General features: G+C 39.3%; 1 protein-coding gene across 1 annotated transcript in view; it reads right to left on the bottom strand.

Moving 5' to 3' along the window:
• LOC136866267 (PRKC apoptosis WT1 regulator protein) overlaps positions 1 to 368 on the bottom strand; it is a 303,714-nt gene extending 303,346 nt beyond the window's left edge. The window contains exon 1 of the mRNA XM_067143078.2: positions 160 to 368. The gene's annotated coding sequence lies outside the window, so the exon portion shown is untranslated. The remainder of the gene's footprint in view (positions 1 to 159) is intronic.
• Between the last annotated feature and the right edge of the window lie 18,719 nt (positions 369 to 19,087).

Raw genomic sequence — 19,087 nt, forward strand, 5'->3', positions numbered from 1 at the left:
AATCAACCCATTTCATAGCAATAAAATTAAGCATGCTTACGCAAGTACTCAAAAATATAATCAAATCTTAAATCAACTATATTCTGACCCACAACTACCACTAACTGACATCAGCCAAAATCCCCCAATATCAGAAAATACCTTTGAAGGAACACTAACCTGCAAGTTCATAGATAACAGATATATCATTCGTACAAGGTATACTGCGTCATGAACGTACTTCACCACCAGCACTTCGGATCTTCCAAAATATTTAAGTCTATAAGTTTACCCATTCATCATCTACACACACAATAATATATGTTTAACACTTATTAACTTTATTCTACACCAATAAACTGTTCAAAAAAACATACACCACACTATAAACCGACCAGAGAATAAAGGAGATAGACCCATGTTTGGCTCAGAAGGCAAGCAGAAATATTTATTCCGTGCAAGCTTCAGAAACAAAGAAGTACAATTTAGAAAAATTCCGGTCCAAGCCCAGGACGAATAGAAGTACATAGTGTGACGACTTCTCTTCAGCGAGTGCCGCAAGCGCACCAGTGAAATCAATATATAAACAGGATACACAACAGCTATGCTTTGGAATGGCAAAAATCGTGACGTTCGTTTTTTGTTACGTTGGCAACAGTGTACGTACTGAACGTAAATTTGTCATTCGCGATTCTTATTGGAAAATATTATATTTCTAGATGAGTTTTCGTAATTTTTTAATTATAAATGGTGAAATATAGCGTGGCGTATGGTTGTAAAGAGCTCCAGAGAAAAGAATGTGGAGTTTAGTTTCACAGGTAATTTGTTTTAGTACGGTACGTAACAAACTGGTTGAAGACGGACATAACCTCCAGCGGTACATGGCTAACACAATTTACTTATTTATTTATTTTTATGATTTGCTTGTTTATACAGGTTTCCATTTTCTCTGCATCATATTCTGAAGAAGTAGCTTCAAGCCATACGCAGAGAATATTGGTTACGTATAGCATAGAGTATTTTTAAAAAATACAGTATGCAGCAAACATTTTTACTTAATAGTTATCAGTCAAGAACTGCGCACCTGTACAATTACTGAAAGAAGATGTGCCATCAATCTTCAATTTTCCAGGCCATCTTCAAAGAAAGATTGTTACAAGACGACAGCTGGTTCACAAAGGACCCGTCCTTAATCTGGTTAGAATGAGACCTGTACACTTTTTTTATAGAAAAATACATTTTGCAAAGGTATTGTACTTATGCATGTAAATGTTTGATGTCTTTCATTGCAGAAATAACAGGAAGTGGCAGGTGTTTCTATCCAAGATCAAGAGTTTCCTGATAATATGAAAATAGACAATCAGACTCGGACGGACAGTCTCCCACAATCTCCTGTGAAAACAGAATTGATGAAGATCAAAAGATATCAGATGATTGTTTATAGCAGGAATAAGAAGTTAAGTAACATGGCGGAATTAATTTCAGTTATGAAAAAGAAGGGGCATCTAAGTACTGACTTAGAAAGCATTTTGGAATTTCATTTCAGTGGCTTTCCGCTGCACTTCATAATGAACCAGTTTCAGAATTCTGAAGTAGGTAAACCAGTAAGAATGTACAGTGATATCATGAAACAATTTGCTTTAAGATTGCACTTTCATTCCCCAAGAGCATACAAATATGCGAGAACGCTGTTTCCATGGCTACACCCTAACCACATTAGATCATGGATTTCATCAGCGAATTGTGAACCAGGATTTGTTTCTGATGTGTTTGAATTTTTGAAAGAAAACTGTGATAAGTTAAAAAGAATGTGCTTTAGTGTTTGACAGTATGTTGATTAGAAAGCAGTTACTATGTGATGATAGTTATAAAGTTAAAAGAGCTTATGTTAATTTTGGTCAGATGGTTTCAATAGAGATAGATGATTTGGCTAGGGAAGCTCTAGTTTTTCAAATTATGACACACTGGGAAAAGTTTAAGTGACTAGTGGCCTATCTTTTTGTAAATAAGTTTCCTGCTGATCTACTGACACAGTTAATAAAAACTTGTCATATTAAATTCTATGAAGTTGGTGTTGTGATACGTATTGTTACGTGTGATAGCCCTTTTGTTAATGTTCAAGCTCTGACAAACTTGGGATGCTATTATGAAGGTGAGTGTGTTGTATATCTCCTTTTAAACACCCATCAACTGATTGTAACGTTTAGGCAATACCGTACTGGATCCATGTCATATGCTGAAATTAGCAAGAAATACTCTAGCAGATAAGAAGAAACTAATTAAAACTCTGGATGGAAATATGAAATGGGACTATATTGTCAAACGTCATTCATTACAGGAGAGTGACTGCTTAAAGTTTGACAATTCATTATCAGACAGCATTTTCAATCTTATAACAAAATATGAATGTGTCCTTTGCTGCTCAGGCCTTGAGTTCAAGTGTTGATGCACTTGAATTCCTTGAGGCGCATAAGCGTCCTGATTTTCAAGGTTCAGCTGCAACAGTTTATTTCATAAGTAAAATTGATAGGTTGTTTGACTTCCTTAATTCTCGAAATGTCTACAGTCAAGGATTCAAACAACGTAGGATGGTTAGAAAATGTGAACTTCTCTCAAAATTATTTTGATGAACTGGAAAGTTTCTTGAAGTCAGTGACTATTGATGATGGTCCTATTTTGTTACAGTCCCGTAAAACATTCGCATTGGGTTTCCTGTTCTGTATGAAAAGTATAGGCATGTTGGTACCAGAATTTTTTTTAAGAGAGAGTGACCCATTCAAATATTTTTTGAGATACAAGGTATTACAAGATCATACTGAATTGGTTTTTTCTGTATTCAAGCTAGAGGTAGTTGGAATAATAATCCAGACACACTACAGATTCAGCAGCAGCATATGCTGAGTCCAAGCCGTGGGCTACCATTCCCTACTTACGTTACCCCTTTTCGATGGTTGATTTAGTAAATTTCATGCCTTTTAAAAGTTTTGAGCTGTAGCCTACTGTGTTGTCTAGGCTCATTCAAAAGCTACTGTCCTGGCCTCTGCTACTGTCAATACTCAACACCTGATCAGTGGAGATGGTAGCCTAATGTTTAGCAAATTAAAGTCAGGCTTTGTGGCTAAATGGATAGAATGCTTGCCTTTGGTCCAATGGCCCCGGATCAGTTCTCAGATTCAAACCCCTTGTAACGTTAATTCCCCTGGCTTGGGGACTGGGTGTTTATGGCGTCTTCGCCATTCATTTCATCCTCATTAAGTCATCTCCAATCCTATACAGATGCCATGGACCATTATTATTATTATTAAATACAAATGTTGAATTTTACAGCATTACCAGAGATCGTACACATCATTCACTGGTTTATTAGCTTCCTCGGGAGATCAGTGGTGGTGTCCAACCCATGATCTTGGGTTCGATTCCAACCAACAAAAGAGAACACTAAACCTGAAAGATTGCATTTCGTTTTAGGAAAGCATGGCTATTAGTAACCAGGGACGATCTGATGAACCGAATCCTAGCACAGCTGTTCCCCCCCAACGGTCCCTGCACCTATCGGGCAAACATCAGCAAGCCGCGCGAGGTGGGTCGAGGGGAAAGGGACGCAGAGCCTGGGCTGCAATATCTGCCTCCGATGCCTTGGTATCAGAAATACGTGCAACTTTCTTTTCCCCAGTTGCTTTGATATTTTGTCAATGGAACAATGTATCAGATGCTTACACTATAATGTGCTTTAGTTTTCCATCGTTATCATTTGAGGTGTGGGCTTCACCGATAGCCTTGGTAACCCTCAGTATACGCCAATGAGTTTCAGTCAGCTCTCAAATCACTGTTGAGCTAGTTCAAATGCCAATGTGATTAATTAATCAAACTGTGAATTCTCTATTGCTCTGTTCATGCCTCGTAAGGTGCAATCAGAATCAAATAATTATAACTATTTGGATTCAGAATGTTTAGTTTATTGTACGGTAATGCACTGGATGTAGCAGAACTGTGTGATTATGTAAACAACATTGTTTATTATATAGCGGGATTTATTGTTAAAAAATTGTTGAAGACCATCCAGTACCAGGCGAGTTGGCCGTGCGATTAGGGGCGTGCAGCTGTGAGCTTGCATCCGGGTGATAGTGGGTTCGAACCCCATTGTCGGCAGCCCTGAAAATGGTTTTCCGTGGTTTCCCATTTTCACACCAGGCAAATGCTGGGGCTGTACCTTAATTAAGGCCACGGTCGCTTCCTCCCCACTCCTAATCCTTTCCTATCCCATCGTCGCCTATCTGTGTCGGTGCAACGTAAAGCCAATTGCAAAAAGCAAGAAAAAAAGACCATACAATGCTGTGAATATGCTGCAATGTAGACAGTGTCTATTAACCAGACCATAGATCATACTTATTTTAAAACTCCTACATCAGATCCAACTGCTTTTACACAGCAAGTTTCCAGAGGTGGTCTTAAATTTGCTTCAGAAGCAATGTTTAAAATAGTACAGTACTCAGAGAAGTGGTTCCGCTCCGTTATTAGGTTTTCAGATTAGAGCAAGCCATATATGCATGCTCACTTTGTTTATTCTGTGTCTCACTATTTTAATCTTCATTGCCCAAATATTGTTCAAATTAACCACACAATTAATTCTGCTATTGATGTTGAAGACTTACATGAGACCAAGTTATTGAAAGACATTGTCTCTACATAAAGTATATTTCAGTTAGATTAAGAGCACATTCAAGAGCAGTAATAAACAGTGCTACAAATGCTACTGTACGACAAAAGCTGACAAAGCTCATCTTATTTTCTAATGTGTAGTTTACAGCTGAATAATGTATGCTGCTCCTGTAATATGTAATTTTTCATTCTGAAATTCTAAATATTTGTCAATTTTTCTCTTTTGCTATAGTAATGTACAATTGGTATGGTATAAAATGTGAACTCGTATTCATCAACATTTTCATTTTCCCTCGTCCAGCTCCTGCCAGGTCAGGATGTTGATGGTACTTCTCCGCCGTTGCTTCTCCTTCCACTACTTCTCTTCAGTAATTGTATTCCAATCCAGTCTACATTTTGATATATTGTTCTTGACAGAGTATATCCATCTTTCTTTGGGCCTCCCTCTTGCCTTCTGTCTTAGCCGCCAACACTTGTTTTGGTATCCTTCCCTCCTCATCCAGCCGGGCTGAGTGGCTCAGACGGTTGAGGTGCGGCCTCCTGGCCCTAACTTGGCAGGTTCGATCTTGGCTCAGTTCGGTGGTATTTGAAGGTGCTCAGTTAAGTCAGTCTCATGTCGGTAGATTTACTGGCACATAAAAGAACTCCTGTGGGATGAAATTCCAGCATCTTGGCATCTCTGAAAACCATAAAATTAGTCAATGGGACGTAAAGCCAATAACATTATTATTATTTATTCCCTCCTCCATCCTCATAACATGTCTAAATTTATTCTTCTCCATTCTCTGTTTTCCTACGTATTTCTTTTCTGACCTCGACATTTCTTACTCTGTTTCTCCTTGTCTTCCCTAGTATACTCCTCAGGAACTTCGTCTCATTGGCCTGAATTTTACCCTCATCTCTTGCTGCCAGTGTCCAAGTCTCTGATGCATACATTAATATAGGGGTGTCTCTACATTATCTCTTTACATTTCACAGGAATGTTCCATACCAAGTTCCTTACATTCTTGTAGAACATATTTCCCACTTGTACCCTTCTGCTGCATCCAACCATGGATCTTGCATTCTTTCACCTCTCAAATATTTGAAGCATTCAAAAAACTCAAGATTTTGTCCTCTGATACGAACGATACCTTACCTTCTCTTTCTCCTCTTGTCATCACCACTGTTTTGCTCTTGTATTATGCAGTTTTCATTTAACTTCTCCTGTGCTTTCAATATAAGTGGTCCATTATTAGAAATTATAAATTCTCCAGCTAACTCATTCTTGGTTGCCAACGTTTGTGTCCAGTGTGCCAATTTGGGCTCATTAGTTGGTAACTAGCACACCTATGAAGACGCATGGCTAGTGCAATTAGTGGAGGCCAGTGCGTAGGCTTTTTTGAGACACTGGCAGTGCCAATGGATCATGAGAGAATTTGCCTCTGACAAAAATTGATGCCTGGTAGGCCATCAGATGACGTCAACCAAGAATGAATTAGCGGGAAAATTTATATTTTGGTATAATGGACACTTGATATTTGAATTATGAATTTACTCATTCAGGACAATTCTTCCAGGTTCCTGATGGGAACTGATGTTCTTGCTGGTGAGACCTAGTGTTCACAGTGCACTATGTCATCTGGTATGGGCTAGAACAAATTACTTTCATTGATCTATCTCTATCTCATCCTTGGCGTTGACAATATGAAAGTGACTGAGATATGAGTGATGCTGGTAATGCCACTCCTTATGCAGCTAGTCCCTGCTATGAATGGTGTGAAAATGTTGCTCATATAGTTGGTTGGTTCATGCATTTCAATTGTCTTGGCAGGCTAATATGTAATAGCAACTTTTGGCCCGGTGAGAAAAAGAATGGGAAACAACCTCACTCCTCATTTCCGTAGAATACCTCTTCGGTGATTCCTACAACATCTATGACAGCTGATGGCAGAGCTATTCGGGATCGGACCATCCTTTGGGCTGAATACTCAATATACTTACATGGTAATCAAAATCTGTATCATATGATGGCCTAGCAGGCAACAATTTTTGTAAGAGAGATCAAGACTCTCATTGTGCATTGACAATTCCTGTAGTTCCAGGTAGCCTAAGCAATGGCCTTCATTACATGCAGTAGCCATGCTTCTTGGCAGGTGTGCTAGTTACCAACAGATGAGCCCAAATTAACACACTGGGGCAAAACACTGGTAACCGAGAATGAGTTAACTGGGAAACTCATTCTTTCCAATAACAGACCATTTATAGAGAAATTGTGAATTTAGACTACTCATCTGGGACAAATATTTCAAGTTCCCTATGAGAAGCAAAATTTGTATCATCTAACTGTATCTGTATCTCAACTGAACACCAAAAGGGCAAACAAAGCTTTTCGTGTCGGATTAGACTTTAACTTCTTAGACACGGTTAACTGTTCAAATTTCTGGCCTAAAGATGTGCTGGTTAGGCGATTTTCTTTTCGCTCCATTAGAAAAACCAGTACGCATCTCGATACACGCAATTAAGCGACAGGATGACCCCTCCCCTCAAGAAATCAAGCTGCTATCTTGGAACACTGAAGGACTACTAGGTATAGCTCATTCAATTCGAGCAATGCTGCAGACGTGTGATGTTGCAATATTTGTGGAAACTTTTTAACATCGGAATGGAATGTTAATAGCCACTACTCAGCGCATGTTCTAGCTGACAAAGGACATACTGGAAGACCTAGAGGAGGAATTTCTTGTTTTTTCTCAGATCAATTCCAGGCGCGGTCCTGCCGTTAGGTCACATGGTCACGTGCCCCTCCACCGATTAAAACTATTATAAATCAGAACAACATTATGCACGATTACTGTCACGACCACCTTCAGTGAGTTCAAGAGGCTATGATTTACCATGGTTGTTCTTGTTCTAGCAGCCCTGGACAAAACTAGGCAACATTGTATAGGTCTAATCCCGGATGGGACCGACTCGTTCTTATACCTGAACATCATCGCATCATTCTGCGAGCTGTGAGGGGTGAAGGGGGTTATGGCAAATTCCATTGACCAGGTCACAGTATTTCTACGACGTGACACTTCAGCGCTATATCGTATTTTTACGGCCGACTGGATACCTCGCTGCGCTCCTTATACCGGCCTTGACAATCGCTTGTGAAGCCCAGCATAAAGCTGTAATTGGAAAGTTTCACCATAATGCCGCTGGAGCGCTGGCCTACTACCCATTGACAGGATGCTGTATACCGCAAATTGCGGCATTTCCAGTTTTATTTTTTGGTTTTGCTGTCGTAAATGTTAGCAATGTGTTCGCAATGAGGTGCTTGTTGGCTTGATAATGAAATCTGATAGTTATGCGCTAGTGAGTTTATTTTTTATTGTGTAGTGTGGTGATTATATTTTTTTAAAATTGTGTTTACAAATCTTGGAATCTGAGACATTCTTGTGCACCTTTTCGTACTTCGAGCAGAAAATTTATGGAAACAAGAACAAAGTGATTTCTCGCTGTAACTTCGTCCTGAACAAGGATTTTAATTTATGTGCTAATTCGTTTTTAATGGTGTGTTGATTTGCTTTTCTTTAACTGTGTTAGGAAATATTCGAATATATATTGCTGTGTGCCTTTTTTGTATTCCGAACAGGAAAAAAAGCAAAGGGACACTGTCATTTTACGAATTCTCTGTAGACCAGGACAAAACTACGTCTTAGTTTTCCGTTTCTATGTCGGGTATTTACCTTCGTTCTTTCTTTCTCTTTTCTTACTCTGTTTACCCCTCCAGCGTTGGCTTTTCTCTCGGACTCAGTGAGGGATCCCACCTCTACCACCTCAAGGGTAGTATCGTGGAGCGTGAGACTGCGGGTCGGGGGATACAACTGGGAAGGATGACCAGTACCTCGCCCAGGTGGCCGCAACTTCTATGCTGAACAGGGGCCTTGTGTCGGGGATGGGAAGATTGGAACGCATATCCAAAGAAGAGGGAAGGCATCAGCCGTGGCTTTAAGTTAGTTACCATCCCCATTTGCTTGGAGGAGAAGTGGAAAACTATGGGAAACCACTTCGAGGATGTCTGAGGTGGGAATCGATACCACCCTCTACACAGTTCACTTCCCAAGGCTGAGTGGACCCCGTTTCAGCCTTCGTACCACTTTTGAAATTTCGTGGCAGGACCAGGAATCGAACCCGGGCCTCCGTGAGTGGCCGCTAATCATTTTTACCCATGAATTTTCTTTCATAGAATAATCCTTTAGGCGGTGTCGTATTTGCCATATGACAGCAACACAACACATTTTTGTTCAAGATAGTCTGAACTTTAACATTTAAACATTGACAAGTAAGAATCACTACTGCTATGACGGTAAGGCCAGCGTATGAAGTGTTGTTACCTGAGCAATGGGGCCGATGACCTAGATGCTAGGCCCATTTAGACAACAAGCATCATCATCATCATCATCATCGAGCAGAGAACAGTTTACATTTTATTTACTCAAAATACTTTTCTCTCACTGAATTTTTATTTAAAATTCTTCTTCTTTCGCTATTTGTTTTACGTCGCACCGACACAGATAGGTCTTATGACGCCGGTGGAATAGGAAAGGGCTAGCAGTGGGAAGGAATCGGCCGTGGCCTTAATTGAGGTACAGCCTGATGTGAAAATGGGAAACCACGGAAAACCGTCTCCAGAGCTGCCGACAGTGGGGTTCGAACCCACTATCTCCCGGATGCAAGCTCACAGCTCCACGCCGCGCGGCCAACATGTTCCACCCTACTGCATTTCAAGTAAAATGTATTTTCTGAATTTAGCATGGCCAGCTTGCCCGGTATTTAATATTCTAGTGAAAGGTATGAATGAAATATAATCTGAAACTATATATATTGAAATTAACATTTAAACATGTTTGAGTCAAAATATTTATGTTCTGCATACAACGAATATGGAAAAAGTAAGACTCTTATGTTTTGTCCAGCCCCCTTCCTGAGAGCAGCGCTTGAAGAATTTTAAAACTCTAATTGAACAATGACTCTTAATCTCGATATTAACACCAAAAGACAAAAGCATTGTGGTAAGTTCTGCTATGTATCTAAATGCCATGATAATAAAAACGATTACTATTATTCCTCACAATTAAGGAACGTCAGTTGGACTACTCCATCCTCCGCAGTTTCATTTCACGACGTTGTTTTGGCACATATCAATGAAAGTAGCCTTTAGGATTAATCATTTTAACAATATTAGTCAATGTAACATACTATTTTATTCCCTAAATTAAGATACATCGGCAATCAGAGTCAATATCAGAACGTCAGCTGGACTAAGTCATCTCCCCGCAGTTTCATTTCACGACATCATTTTGGCAAATATCAACGAAAGTAACCTTTAAGATTAATCATTTTAACAGTATTAACCCATGTAATATTCTCCATAGCTCTAAATTACGATAAATCGGCAACCAAAGACAATATATTTTCCATAAAGAAGTATGCATTTCTACCGCAAATAGGTCGGCCGCCAGCGCCACGTGTCGAGTTGTGTAACTACTCCGATTACAGTACGTGGACCCGATTGTCAAGGCCGGTAAGGAGCTAGCTAGAGCGACGCATCAAGTCGGCCGTGGTATTTTGGACATACTTCTCCCACAGCCTACTAGATAGCACCCAGCTACACTTTCTTGTCGGCATATGTTTAATTAACGCGCGCAAAAGCAAACCTATGCTTACCTTGTACGTCTCTTACATTAATAGTGTCCATCCGTGTCGATGTTCATTGTAAGTCTGAAAAGTGTGTGAGTATTAGTGTGATGTATCTGAGTGTATTCCTGTGCGAGCATACGTGTTTTTAAAATGAATCAAGTGAGCTACTTACAAACAAAATCTCTTAATTACGAAAACAGATTATTAGCTAAAGAAAAGGGCCGACCAAGGCCAGCGCTTAGCATAAATCAAGTTTTCAAAGATAAAAATAGAACCTACAATCGCAGTTTTAATAAGAACGTGTACGAAAAGTGGGAATGGCTGTGTGGTTGTCCAATAAGTAATTCGCTGTTTTGCTTCCCGTGTATATTATTCGGCGGAGAAGAAACATGGACAAAAACGGGAGTGAAAGACTTAAAACATCTACCAGAAAAGAGCAAGAAACATTGTTTGTCGAAAACTCATTTAGATAACGAAATGAGTTTTTCCGTATTGGGCAAGGCTGACATCAGGTTGCAACTCGATGATGGATATAGGGTGTCTATCCGAAAGCACAACGAGCTTGTAGACAAAAATAGATATATTTTGTCGCGTATCATTGATGCTATTAAATTTTGTGGGGAATTTTGCGTGGTCATCAATCAATCAATCAATCAATACTAATCTCCATTTAGGGCAGTCGCCCAGGTGGCAGATTCCCTATCTGTTGCTTTCCTAGCCTTTTCCTAAATGATTTCAAAGAAATTGGAAATTTATTGAACATCTCCCTTGGTAAGTTATTCCAATCCCTAACTCCCCTTCCTATAAATGAATATTTGCCCCAGTTTGTCCTCTTGAATTCCAACTTTATCTTCATATTGTGATCTTTCCTACTTTTATAAACGCCTTTCAAACTTATTCGTCTACTAATGTCATTCCACGCCATCTCTCCGCTGACAGCTCGGAACATACCACTTAGTCGAGCAGCTCTTCTTCTTTCAATTCTTCCCAGCCCAAACATTGCAACATTTTTTTAACGCTACTCTTTTGTCGGAAATCACCCTGAACAAATCGAGCTGCTTTTCTTTGGATTTTTTCCAGTTCTTGAATCAGGTAATTCTGGTGAGGGTCCCATACACTGGAACCATACTCTAGTTGGGGTCTTACCAGAGACTTATATGCACTCTCCTTTACATCCTTACTACAACCCCTAAACACCCTCATAACCATGTGCAGAGATCTGTACCCTTTATTTACAATCTCATTTATGTGATTACTTTAATGAAGATCTTTCCTTATATTAACACCTAGATACTTACAATGATCCCCAAAAGGAACTTTCACCCCATCAACGCAGTAATTACAACTGAGAAGACTTTTCCTATTTGTGAAACTCACAACCTGACTTTTAACCCCGTTTATCATCATACCATTGCCTGCTGTCCATCTCACAACATTTTCGAGGTCACGTTGCAGTTGTTCACAATCTTGTAACTTATTTATCACTCTATAGAGAATAACATCACCCGCAAAAAGCCTTACCTCCGAATCCACTCCTTTACTCATATCATTTATATATATAAGAAAACATAAAGGTCCGATAATACTGCCTTGAGGAATTCCCCTCTTAATTATTTCAGGGTCAGATAAAGCTTTGCCTACTCTAATTCTCTGAGATCTATTTTCTAGAAATATAGCAATCCATTCAGTCACTCTTTTGTCTAGTCCAATTGCACTCATTTTTGCCAGTAGTCTCCCATGATCCACCCTATCAAATGCTTTAGACAGGTCAATCGCGATACAGTCCATTTGACCTCCAGAATCCAAGATATCTGCTCTATCTTGCTGGAATCCTACAAGTTGAGCTTCAGTGGAATAACCTTTCCTAAAACCGAATTGCCTTCTATCGAACCAGTTATTAATTTCACAAACATGTCTAATATAATCAGAAATAATGCCTTCCCAAAGCTTACATACAATGCATGTCAAACTTACTGGCCTGTAATTTTCAGCTTTATGTCTATCACCCTTTCCTTTATACACCGGGGCTACAATAGCAACTCTCTATTCATCTGGTATAGCTCCTCCGAACAAACAATAATCAAATAAGTACTCCAGATATGGTACTATTTCCCAACCCATTGTCTTTAGTATACCCCCAGAAATCTGATCAATTCCAGCCGCTTTTCTAGTTTTCAACTTTTGTATCTTATTGTAAATGTCATTGTTATCATATGTAAATTTTATTACTTCTTTGGCCTTAGTCTCCTCCTCTATCTCGGCATCATCCTTGTAACCAACAATCTTTACATACTGCTGACTGAATACTTCTGCCTTTTGAAGATCATCACATAAACACTCGCCTTGTTCATTAATTATTCCTGGAATGTCCTTCTTGGAACCTGTTTCTGCCTTAAAATACCTATACATACCCTTCCATTTTTCACTAAAATTCGTATGACTGCCAATTATGCTTGCCATCATGTTATCCTTAGCTGCCTTCTTTGCTGGCTTCAATTTTCTAGTAAGTTTCTTCAATTTCTCCTTACTTCCACAGCCATTTCTAACTCTTTCTTTCCAGTCTGCACCTCCTTCTTAGTCTCCTTATTTATCTATTATAATAAGGTGGGTCTTTACCATTCCTTACCACCCTTAATGGTACAAACCTGTTTTCGCATTCCTCAACAATTTCTTTAAACCCATCCCAGAGTCTGTTTACATTTTTATTTACCGTTTTCCACCGATCATAGTTACTTTTTAGAAACTGCCTCATGCCTGCTTTATCAGCCATATGGTACTGCCTAACAGTCCTACTTTTAAGACCTTCCTTTCTATCACATTTATTTTTAACTACCACAAAAACAGCCTCATGATCACTAATACCATCTATTACTTAAGTTTTCCTATAGAGCTAATCTGGTTTTATCAGCACCACATCCAGGATATTTTTCCCTCTGGTTGGTTCCATCACTTTCTGAATCAGCTGTCCTTCCCATATTAACTTATTTACCATTTGTTGGTCATGCTTCCTGTCGTTCGTATTTCCTTCCCAATTGACATCTGGCAAATTCAGATCTCCCGCTACAATCACATTTCTTTCCATGTCGTTTCCCACATAGCTGACTATCCTATCAAATAATTCCGAATCCGCGTCAGTGCTACCCTTTCCTGATCTGTACACTCCAAATATATCAAGTTGCCTATTATCTTTAGAAATGAGCCTTACACCTAGAATTTCATGTGTCTCATCTTTAACTTTTTCGTAGCTTACAAATTCTTCTTTCACCGGAATGAACACTCCCCCTCCCACCATTCCTATCCTATATCGACGATACACACTCCAGTGCCGTGAGAAAATTTCTGCATCCATTATATCATTTCTCAGCCATGATTCAACTCCTATTACAATATCTGGTAAATATATATCTATTAAATTACTTAATTCTATTCCTTTCCTTACAATACTTCTACAGTTCAACACTAACAATTTTATGTCATCCCTACTTGATTTCCAGTTCCCTGTTCCCTTATCACCGCTCCCTAGGCCATCCCGTTTCCCTGAATGTACCTCCCTATTACACTTCCAAACAAATTTTCATGACGAGAAAGAGGATTCAGATAACCCTGGTGTTTTTAAAGGACTGAATAATTACACCGCTGCTCTTGACAATGTTTTGAAGGACCACTTAGAAAATTCAAGTGTGTTTAATGGAACATCCAAGGCCGTTCAAAATGAACTTTTGGAAGCAATGTTGGCTGTTTGTAGGAAGCATATGGTATCAGAAATAGGAGATGTAGACTTTTTATCCATCCAGGCTGATGAAACTACAGACAATTCATGCAGAACACTTTTATCAATAATTTTGTGGTACCAGATCGAAGGGAAATTGTTTGAAAGGTTCTGGGGTTATTTTGGGATCAGTGATAGAAGTGCCGGTTGCGTGAAATTGGAGTAGAAAAATTCCCTGAAAAATTAGTCTGTCAAACATATGATGGAGCATCAGTTATGAGCGGTCAGAAGGGCGAGGTTCAGTGTTTTGTCAAAGAAAAATATCCCAACGCAAATTATATTCACTGCTACGCTCATCAAGGCAATCTTATTCTTCAGAAAGCGACATCTTCATCCTCGCCCAGCAGAATATTTTTTCAGGACTTGCAAGGTATAGGGACTTTTTTTTCAAGATCTCCGAAAAGAATGGATTACCTGATCGAGTCAGTTCATAAGAAGTTAGGCAGTGTTCCACCTACACGATGGTACTTTCAACATCGCACTGTGAACACTGTTTATGAACATCGTGATAATTTGCTAAAATGTTTTGAAGATATCAGAGACCTCGAAACAAGTGACAGGAAATCTTCTACTGAAGCTACGGGATTTGTTCGAACTCTGAATGATCCTCAGTTCACCTACTGGCTTAATTTCTATCACAAGATTATGCCACATGTTGCAATATTCTTTGATTGCATTCAGAAAAGAGACACTGATGCTGTGAAGATGAGAGTGTTTGTCACAAATTTTGTTAATGCGAAAGCCAATGTTCGCCAACTGTACGAAACGGAAGAAAGCCTTTCAACAGAGCCACTGAGAAAACGACAATGCGTTGATCATGCAAACAGTTCAACCAATAGGCTGGAAGCCGTGGAAGTTTGTGATGTTATTATAAGTAGCATCAATGATAGATTTCAGTTCACCGATCATCTGTGTGCATCTAAGCTTTTTTTCATAGATAACTTTCCGCAGTACTGCAATTCTTTCCCTGAACATGACTTCCAGACGACCCCTGAAGCTGTATCCTGCGATAAACGGTCCAAAATTGAGAACCGAATTAGAAGTGTTGTACAGTCGGGAAGATCTTCGCTGTGCATTCGGTGCTTTGCCTCTTTTGCAATTTTTCTATGAAAATGGAATGACACGAACATTTTCCGAGTGTATGATTGTTTTAAAAATAATTGTCACCATACCAATGACGACTGTTGAATCTGAACGGTCATTCTCCACTCTGAAAAGAATAAAGACATTTTTGCGAAGTTCCATGGGGAATGAGAGGTTGAATGCACTGGCGATGTTATCGATCGAGAGGAAGATGGTACATTCCATACCGGACTTCAATAATCGAGTAACTGAAGAATTTGCTACTGCCGAAGACAGGAGAATCGAGCTGATATACAAGAAATAAAAAGGTAAGATTAATTTAATTGATTTAATTGATTCCAAGTGTTCCTGATATGTTGAATGTGCCCCACCCATTTTTGTCATCACGAGCCGCCACTTATCAATTCTCGCCTTTCGTTGTACAGCGAAAGTCCAATAATGCTCTTGTAGTGCGCACCAGACTGTGTGTTCTCATTGGTGTTTATTTTCAACCTTACGCCAGTTCAACGGATATTATTGATGAAATTAGCCGCTGTTTGCAAGTGACAGAAAGAGAGGATACAGTAATCCTGGCGGGAGATCTTAACTGCCGTATAGACATTCCACTTCAGAAAACAAAAGTGGTCAGTAGTTACTTAGAGGAGGAGGGTTTTTTTCTACTCAATAATAAGGATCAGAGGACACATATTTGCTAGAATGGCATGAGTACGATAGACCTTGTATTCATTAACTCAAAATTAACTCTAATCAGTCAAGTAGTCAGAGCAGAAGCAGAGAAAAAACATTTACCAGTTGAGACGAGATTGAAACTAGTTAACTTTTACTCGTGCCCAGAAGTACTACCAACTCAAGTGAGCAGGCGGATTGATTTATCCTTAATTGGTGACTCAGAAAATAGGATAATTATTGAAAAACTACAAAGTGGTACTCTGTCAGAGGCAGCAACAAAACTAGGAAATATCATTAATGTCATCTCCAACGACATCCGCCAAAGAAAAGCGAAGCCTTGATTTACTATTGCGTGTTTCAATGCAAGGAAAATTGCTTTACAAGCCTTACAGGATGCAAAAGTGCAACGGGCAAAGGAACGGTTAGCAGTTTACGCTAGGTTAAGAAGAGATTATAAAGTCATTGTCGTAGAAGCTAAGAAACAGTTCAGAGAGAAGGAAGAGAGACTACTAATTGAGGAAGCGAAACAGAATCCATATAAAGCCCTTCACCCAAGGCAACCATCATTCCCAAAGAATATACCGATGAGTGTATGGGAGACACACCTAACTGCAATCCTACAGGAGAGAGATACGCGGCCGGTTAACTTTCATTTACCCCACACGGAGGCTAGCGTCCATTACGAGGAATTCACACTTGACGAAGTATTAGATACCATCTATAACCTGAAAGACAAGAAAGCATGTGGCCCTGATCTCTTATTCAAAGAACATTTGAAAGCTACTTTCCCAGTGTTACAGAACTCGATATACTACTGCTAAACGAATGTTTGCGTCAAGGTAGAGTACCAGAAAGTTGGAAACGATCGACAATTAAGATGTTATATAAAGGGAAAGGTGATACAGCAGATCTAAATTCTTATAGAGGTATTGCACTGGAGTGTATTATCTTAAAGACCTTGACTGCTTTGGTAAATAATAATAATAATAATAATAATAATAATAATAATAATAATAATAATAATAATAATAATAATAATAATAATAATAATCGTATGGCCTCAGCTACCGTGTGCAGACATTTCGATTTGACGCCATCTGGCTGTCTGCTCGTCAATTTCGAAGTTCCGTTTTACTCTAGGTCCGCTAGATGGCAGACAGAGTAAACCGGATCTCTCTTGGGCGTCTATGGCTGAGATTTAATTAATTTTGTCGGGCAAATACCATGTATCACCAGAGATATTTTACATGCCGACATCGTACGACATGGAGTGTCGAATGAACTTTTTTCCGCCCTTCAAAAATCCGACTACCTCTGCCGGGTTTGAACCCGCTATCTTGGGACTCGGAGGCCGACACTCTACCACGTATTACAGAGTTCATTGCGGACAAACTCCCAGATTCTCAATTTGGTTTCAGGAGTGGTAGGTCAACACTTCAGGCAGTTCAGTGCCTTCAACGGGACATAGAGGAATCCTTGGACCAACCTAGAGGAAAACTTCATGCCATCTTCATTGATTATTCAAAGGCTTTTGACACGATTGACAGAACTATTCTATTAGAGAAGTTACAAAATATCACCGACCATAGTTTCTATCTTCTTCCACTAATCAAAGATCTGCTCATCAGCAATTGGATAGAAATCAGTGATAGCATTACCAGATCAGGTCCCATTTTACAAACTATTGGTGTACTCCAAGGTGACCCGTTGAGTCCTTTGCTCTTCATTATTGCAACGGCAGACATTACAAAATCGATAACGTCTAGTAATGTCAAATTACTCATGTATGCAGATGACATGGCCTTAACGTCCGTCTCAGAGTCTGACCTGCAAAGTAATTTTAACAAAGTGAGTAAATGGGCAGAAGATACTAAGCTGAGACTGAATGAGGATAAGACCGTCTCGATGACTTTTAGGCGAGGAGGCAAGAAGGGAACATTTTACTATGGAGACCGGCAGTTAAGATTAGTATCAAATTTCCGGTACTTGGGAATAACATTTCAATCGGATGGAAAACAATTTTTCCTTCATGTCAATGATAGACTAAACGCGGCCATTAAAGCAATGGGTGACATCAAACTTCTCAGCAGCATGTCACTGACGACGGCCATAGAGTTGTTTCATCTCAAAGTCAGTCCAGTTGCGTCCTACGGAATAGAAAACATACGGGTGCATCTTACCAAGGCACAATTGCAAAGTTTAGAGAATGTAAAATCAGCATTTCTTAAAAGAGTACTTTGTCTCTCCAAGTACACTCCTTCGCGCCTCGCTTACATACTGACAACAGAACTGTTCTTTGTAGAAGAGCTGCTTCTGAAGTTCCTGCTTCCCACCACCGCGGCGTATAAGGCACTACTGCAGGAACTTCTTCAAAAGAGGAACAACATATTGGACGATTTTTACCTCAGTGACGCAATGATTAATTTAGAGTGGATGCAAGGAGGTTATAAATTAAGACATATATCAACAAGGCACGCCGTGCATGCGTTTCACCATAAACTGTGTGAATCCAAGCAATTTCATGACCCCTGCCATGAATGTAAGTGCAGAAGATGTGGTGAACTCTGTGAGAGATACCATGTACTAAGGTGCAAACTGAGAACAGAACCTCTGAGAAACTTTTGTGAGTCAGTGTAATACTTGTATTCATGCATATTGTGCGCAGTTAAATATTTATTTATTATTGTTATGTTTCAGGAATGTGCCTTCTCTTTACTGACCGATAACTGTGCTTATGTGCGATCTGTGTTTCGTGCAAATTAAGATTATAGTGTTCCTTGTTTTGAAAGTAATATGTGACAAATTTGCAGGAAATATTTTACATTTAGTAATGATTTAATGACATTACTTCTGAAGTTGGTTCGTCGGTGTCTTAACGAATATGTCAAACGGGTATGTGTGTATAGAGCTATTTCACTAATTCACCACAAAATCAAACTCAGTTGCAATTATCAGCTATAATCTTAAAAAAACACATGTTCGATTGTTAGTGTACATGCTGTGTAATATAAACATATTAAAACTCTGCAGGCACCCACATGATGTTACGTACCGGTATGTCATACATATGTAATTCCTACATAGCTACTTAAATTATATATTAACATGCTCAAATTAATGAATCTTATCAGCACTTCACCCCATCAGTGAGTTAACTGGACACCTTGGACATGTTTCGAGTATGTTTTGCGGTCGTACAAGCTAGCATTTCTTTCCGTACTTCTTTTGTTCGGAAATAAAATCGGCATCGTATGTAATGAA

The sequence above is a fragment of the Anabrus simplex genome, chromosome 3, assembly GCF_040414725.1.
Source record: "Anabrus simplex isolate iqAnaSimp1 chromosome 3, ASM4041472v1, whole genome shotgun sequence".
Classification (NCBI taxonomy): Eukaryota; Metazoa; Arthropoda; class Insecta; order Orthoptera; family Tettigoniidae; genus Anabrus; species Anabrus simplex.